Raw genomic sequence first — 7269 nt, forward strand, 5'->3', positions numbered from 1 at the left:
AAAGTGGAAGGGCGCTCTATGAGTGCAACTTTGTTTTGACCGCCTTAGTCACTTTTTCAAAATTAACTTGGGCTATTTTATCTATATTGTTACTTATTCGAACCCCTAGATATCTAATTTCCCTTTTGGTTAGGTCACTCCTATATTGGGTATTCCATTTCATCAGCTCTGTCTTTTGTTGATTAATCATGTATCCGGAAACCTTTCAAAAACTCTCCAATTGATCACTTATTGCCAGCAATGACTGCTCTAGATTCCCTGTTAGTATCATAAGGTCATCGGTAGAAAATCCGATTTTCTTTTCCCATCCCTTACACCTAAAATGGATGATATTCTGACAGACGCTTAGTTTACATGCCAGCAGTAATATATATATTGAAAAGGAGGGGAGACAGGGGCAGCTCTGCCTGGTGCCCCTAGTAATTTTTATTGACCTAGTAAGATTGTCGCTGACAAGGATTTTAGCAGATGGATTTTTATAGATAGCTTTAACAATTGTTTAAAAGGTTTCCCCTAAGTTAAGACGCTGAATTATTTGGAATAGGAATGGCCAACTGGCACAGTCAAATGCCTTAGCGGCATCAAAAGTCATTACAGCTAAGGGAATTTTGTATGTTTGAATCATGTCTATTGCTCCAATTAGATCATGTGTTAATTCAAAGAGCTGCCTCCCTTTCATAAAAGCTTTCTGATCTGAGTGTATTAGGGATCCTTTAACCTTTTCCAGGCTTTTAGTTATTATCTGAGTGCATTGTTTATGATCACTATTTAAGAGAGAGATTGCCCTGTAAGATTCACAGGATCTTGGATTCTTATTGGGTTTAGCTAGAATAGTTATAGTTGCATCATCCCATGACAGACGGATATCCTGACCATCTGTGAAAAGTGAATGAAATAACTGAGTAAGAAGAAATGTGGAACGCTTCAAGAACTTGCATGTCATCCTTGCGCATGGACCATGCTAATCTTCTTTGTATCATTCCAATTTTAGTATATGTGCCGCCGATGTGAGCACAATTTATTCTGGGTTATTATTTATTTCCAGCCCCATTTGCTTTCTTCTTAATCCTAATTTTGAGGTTTACTAATGTTTAATTGTGTCTGTGTTGCAATCGGCACGATAGAGTATCTTTACCATGTCTATTGTGACGTCATAATATTGTAAGTGAATAAATCACTCGCATCACCTGGATTGTGTTCCGCCTCATTCTTCTTTATATATATATATATATCTAGACAAGATGGAGGTCATGTCCATACGTTTTATGAAAAGAGGGTACCCTGAAAAGATTGTGAAAGAGGCATGTAAGAAAATCCTACTGGTAGACAGAAAAGAATTGCTAGTGGATAGAGGAGTGGAAGTAAATGTCAACGCTCCATTACGTTTCATTACAACGTTTAGCAGCCAAGCTTGGGAGGTACTGGGTTGTTTGAAAAAGTTCTGGAGTGTGCTACAAACTGACAATACCCTAAAGAAATGTATTGACGATAATCCCAAAATCACCTATCGCAAATGTAAAGCTCTAGGCGATCTGTTGTGTAGTAGTGAGGTGCAGGACAAGCAGGACAGAACACCAATTAAAGGGTTCTATACTTGCAGAGCTTGTAAAGCCTGCAAGTATAGTAACAATATGAAACAAATTGAGCTGTCGACACATCATAAACCATTTGTGATAGACAAACATCTATCATGCAAATCGGATTATTGTGTATATGCCCTGATCTGCCCCTGCCCAAAAATTTATATAGGCAGCACTATACATTAAGTCAAGAAGAGGGTTCTAGAGCACAGAAAAGCTATCGTCAATGAGGACAAACAATACCCGATAGCTCGGCATTTTAAGGAGAAGCATAATAAAAATGTCGATCTCCTTAAATTCTGTGCATTAGACTAACTTGCAAAGGATGAAAGAGGGGGGAATCGCCTGAAAGAACTTAGACGCAGGGAATCAAAAATGATCATTAAATATGAAACAATGTTTCCTGTAGGATTGAATAAGGACGAATAGCTTGCGGTCCATCTAGGATAACGTGTTAACTGCTGTATGAACCAAAGTAGCCTGTATTGATTTTATTTGTTTAGTATGACATTTTAAAAAAACCTATGAACTCACTTTATGTTTATGTATATGTATATGTATATTTTATCATAGGAGACGGAGACACCAGCATCTGTAAAATGGAACACTATTGAGGAAGCCAGTATTGCCATATACAACAGCCCACTGGGGCAGAATTGTACAAAATATTTCTTATTCTGTTGCTAAGTACATATGGTTATTTAAGTAGCCCACTGGGGCTGAATTGACAAATTTGTATAATATCAATACTTTTGACCACCAATTGATTAATTGGAAATAGGATAATTTCTCTAGAAACTGAATTCTACTTGTAAAGTATATAAATTTACATTGGTCATATTATTTTGCCGAAATGAATTCCATACAATGAATTGTAATTATATTTTACCAATATGAGACTGATATAAACCATGCTTTGGAATAGGGAATGGAATACTACAAAATGGCGCCCATGTTTCCTTACCTACTGATGTGATGCGGTAGTCCTATGTTTATGTTGATTTTTTGTGATGTCCACACTTATGTTTTTCTATATATACTTTATTGAAACAAAAAAATAATGACCCGTGACCAAGGAGCTGGGCTCCGAAACGCGTCGGGCAGGACTGCCGATTTATGACTGAATAAATCTAATTCACATGCAAAAACAGAGTTTGGGCACGGTTCTTTCGTTCTTTGTTTGCAAAGGAATCCACGAAGGAAGTTAGTGTCATATATATATATATATATATATATATATATATATATATATATATATATATATATATATATATATATATATATATATATATATATATTACATTCTGGCGGTCGCCAGTAGATAGTTATAGTTAGGATTTTTTTCAATGTTAAATCTCAAAATTCTATTTGGAATAACTTTGGCGCCGGTTGACAAATCTGACTGAAGATTTCCTCAAAATGGCCTCGCGGCGTTCCGGTCCTTCCCTGAAAGTTTGGGGGGGATGCGTCAAGCGGGGGCCGAGATAAAAGGGGGGTCCCAAAACGCGTTTTCCCCATGTTAATTTCCATAGTGCGGTCGATTTCACTCTTAGCCCGACCGGCTGAATGGATTTCCACCAAATTTGGCAAAATTGTAGGGACTGGTAGCCCGATGTGCCTTTGCTAGGTCTCAAGATATGTGCTCCAGTGGATTTTGAGTAATTTAGGTTCAAAAAAATATATATATCTATAGGCGCGCTCCGGTACGCGCACCGGGGAGCGCACCAGGCGCGACATGCGACTTGCGCGCAGAAAGCTGATTGGCTCTGTGGTGTCTGTAAACATTCAAAACAGTCCGGAGCGGCCGCCATCTTGTGTCTCGGTAGTATCGAGACACAAGAGGTGGCCAAAACAAAGGGGGAAATGACCATAAGGGGGCAGGGTAGATCCCCCCTGACCCCCTAGGTTTGATGTGGGGGCTTAAAAAGGGCCCCGCGGGGCAAAATTTTTTTTTTTTTGTTTAGCGCGGGGGCGTGCCCGGTACGCGCATCGGGGAGCGGACCGGGGAGCGTACCATGAGGAAAAATGAATGATAGAGTTTTTTAAAAATGCTGCCTTTTTTTAGAAATTGGAGGTAGTTCTAAAAAGAACTGTTTTTTTTCTTATTTTTGTTGTTTTATATTTTTTATATTGTTTTTTGAACATTTTGTACTTTTTTTGGATTTTCTGAACAGTTTTAGATTTTTTTTGTATTTTTCATGGGGAAAAACGAAAAAACAGGGAATTGAAAATGGCTCAACTGGAGCAAAAAACTAAAAGAAAAGAAAAAATTAGGGTTGATTGGGGCATTTATGGTTGTCCCCAGCAAGGACGATGAGCTTTACGCTCCGTTCTCCGTAGGAGATGGTCTTCCCACAAAATTTACAGATATTTGAGATGTCATCAATGATGTCATGAGTGATGCCACTGACCATGTCATGAGTGATGTAATATGTGACGTCATCAGCTGTGCATTGAAGGCACGCGAGTTATAGTTAGCTGAACTAACTATAAAGGTGGAATTTCAATGGTTTTGTATGAGTGAAATGTCCAGCTAACTATAACATGTGTGAAACCTATGGTTTTTTCAGTGAATTTCTAAGGTTTTTTAAATGCTAATTCCTAACTATAACGTTGCTGAAACCTATGGTTTTTTCAGTGAATTTCAAAGGTTTTTTAAATGCTAATTCCTAACTATAACGTTGCTGAAACCTATGGTTTTTTCAGTGAATTTCAAAGGTTTTTTAAATGCTAATTCCTAACTATAACGTGGCTGAAACCTATGGTTTTTTCGGTGAATTTCAAAGGTTTTGTAAATGATCATTTTTAAATGTATTAATTGGTATATTTTTTATGCTAATTTACTACATTGTTTTAAAGTATTTATTTTTAGATATTTTATTTTTTAAATTACATTACAGAATTTTAAGATAAATTGAAAAAAATGTTTTTAAAAATATTGAAATTGTAATATTTTTTTTATTTAATATTTTTTTAATTTGTATATATTTTATATAGCAGGCAATGATATCCTATGGAAGGAAATTCAAGTTACTGGTAAGTACAGTTAAATTTACTTTTCAGGAATACTAGTGAGTTGAAAGATGCAGCACTGAGGTCTCTCCTGATAACAGGTGAGTAAATCGGAATTCGTAGTTCAGCTGATTTTAGAGGAATATTTTAAAGTTCCAAAACTCCACACTTAGAAAAATTTCCAAGTGAAACCAGTCAATGCTATCCTATGGAAGGAAATTCAAGTTACTGTAAGTATGGTTAGAATTACTTTTCAGGATCAGTGGTGCGCTCAAAGATGCAGCATTGACGTCTCTCATGATAACAGGTGAGTAAATCGGAATTCGTAGTTCCGCTGATTTTAGAGGAATATTGCGCTCAATAGTGAAGGAAGGGGGCGGGCCTGAGGTGACATGTGTGCAAACATGCCCTGTGGCGCTTTTTAGGTTTGGGAATTAATTTCTCTTCAATCCTGAGGTCCCCTGTGAGCCAACTAGCCCACCAGGTACCTCCAGTATGCGCCAGGGAGCTGCGTTGCAGAGAGGTGTTCAGAGGGCACGCCCTCTTTTTACAACACTCTGCAACGCAGCTCTGTGGCGCTTACTGGAGGTACCTGTTGGACTAGTTGGCCCCTAGGGGACCTCTGGATTGAAGAGGTATCAATTCCCAACTTAAAACGCGCCACAGGGCATGTTTGCACACATATCACCTCAAGCCCCGCCCCCTACCGTCACCACTGTGCAAATGCGCCCCGTAGCGCGTTCTAAGTTGGGGGATTAAGTCCCTTTGCATACTGGGGGTCCCTGGGGGCCAATTAGCCCACCAGGAACCTCCAGTAAACGCCTGGGAGCTGCGTTGCATAGAGGTGTAAAAAGGGCGTGGCCTCATTACACCTCTCTGCAACGCAGCCCCCTGGCGGGTTTGCAGAGGGGGAACTAATTCCCCTTGCATACTGGGGGTCCCTGGGGGGCAACTAGCCTACCAAACCTCCAGTATGCGCCAGGGGGCTGCATTCCAGAGAGGTGTAATAAGGCCACGACCCTTTTTACAACACTCTGCAAAGCAGCTCAGTGGCGCTTACTGGAGGTACCTGGTGGGCTAGTTGGCCCCCAGGGACCCCCAGTATTCAAGGAGAATTACTTCCCCCTCTGCAAACGTGGCAGAGTGGTGCAGGGAGGGGCGGGGCTTGAGGTGACGGATTGCACCACTCTGCAAACACTCCCTCTGGCACATTTGCAGAGGGGACTAATTTCCCTTGAATGCTGGGGGTCCCCGGGGGCCAACTAGCCTACCAGAAACCTCATGTATGCGCCAGGGGGCTGCCTTGCAAGGAGGTGTAAAAAGGGGCATGACCTCTTTACACGTCTCTGCAAGGCAGCCCCTGGCGTATTTGCAGAGGGGGAACTAACTCTGCGTGAATACTGTGGGTCCCTGGCGGCCAACTAGCCCGCCAGGAACCTCCAGTATGCGCCAGGGGGCTGCCTTGCAGAGAGGTGTAAAAAGGGGCGTTGCCTCTTTACAATCTCTGCAAGGCAGCCCCCTGGCGCATTTGTAGAGGGGGAACTAATTCCCCTTTCATACTGGGGGTCCCTGGGGGCCAACTAGCCCACCAGGAACCTCCAGTAGGCGCCAGGGGGCTGCATTGCAGAGAGGTGTAATGAGGCCACGCCCCTTTTTACACCTCTCTGCAACCTCCCACCGCCCAGAGGTGACTGGCCGCTGCTGGTGAAAGAAGTCTCTCTGCTCACCTTCTGCCACCGGCATGTAAGTCAGAGGATCCTCCACGTGCCGAAGCAACCTCCTCAGCCGTTGCGTACATGCGGTACAGCTGAACTCACAATTCAGGTTGGGAGTTAATTGTCAAGATGGCCACGCATCACGCAGATTTTTTTCACGTGTTCAGCTCTGGTGATGTTGGGGGTGAATGTTGATTCAGAAGTCACAGTCTGTTAGATAAAAAGCAAGATAAGATTGTGTGTCGTGTGAACTTTGACTATCTGGAGAACTATCTCTAGCTATTACAGCTGCAATAGTTCTTTCTTGATTAATCTCTTCATTCAACATTTGGAGATAATTTGGAAAAATTGTACATTCAATGCTATCTTTACATGCATTGATAGAATCCTCATAGCAGTCACAATGTCCAAGTAATTCCATTTCAGTCCGCCAAGGTTTGAAGAGTTGCAGAAGAGCTAAATAGAAAAACTCTCTTGTATCTGGAGTATCACAACTTAATTTCCTGTGATTAAGCAGATTTACCAAACACCCTTCAGATCCAATTACAGCATGTTTTCCTTCATTTATATTTTCTGTGAATTTCTTTTTTAAACTATAATGTTGCAGTATTTCATATAGATATATGTTTTCCAGGTATGGATGTCTATTTGGAAAGTACGAATCGAACATATTTGTTTTCAGAATATCTGTACTTTCCGGTTTATTCAGTGGCAAGTATTCAAATTCTTGTACAGATTTCAAAACTCGATTTCGTTCTGCAGGAAGACCAAGACTTATCCACATGATCCCTCTTGACTTTGACTTGATTCTGGGCATTTCAATTAATCTATCAGTGCCTAACAAAATGAATGTGTGTCCTCATGTAAAGTAACTGGTGCTATGTAAAGCGCTCTGATACCCGGTTCAGTTCGGGTCAAGTTTGTGCTATATAAAACTCTGCAAAAAAACCCAAAAAACTTGG

General features: G+C 40.8%; 1 non-coding gene across 1 annotated transcript; it reads right to left on the reverse strand.

Annotated features, from left to right (window-relative positions):
* Positions 1–908: 908 nt before the first annotated feature.
* On the reverse strand, positions 909–1015 carry LOC147673786 (U6 spliceosomal RNA). Its single transcript, XR_015303093.1, has one exon. It is a non-coding gene; the product is annotated as a U6 spliceosomal RNA (small nuclear RNA).
* Positions 1016–7269: the final 6254 nt, after the last annotated feature.

The sequence above is a fragment of the Lissotriton vulgaris genome, chromosome 12 (genome assembly GCF_964263255.1).
Source record: "Lissotriton vulgaris chromosome 12, aLisVul1.2, whole genome shotgun sequence".
Lineage (NCBI taxonomy): Eukaryota > Metazoa > Chordata > Amphibia > Caudata > Salamandridae > Lissotriton > Lissotriton vulgaris.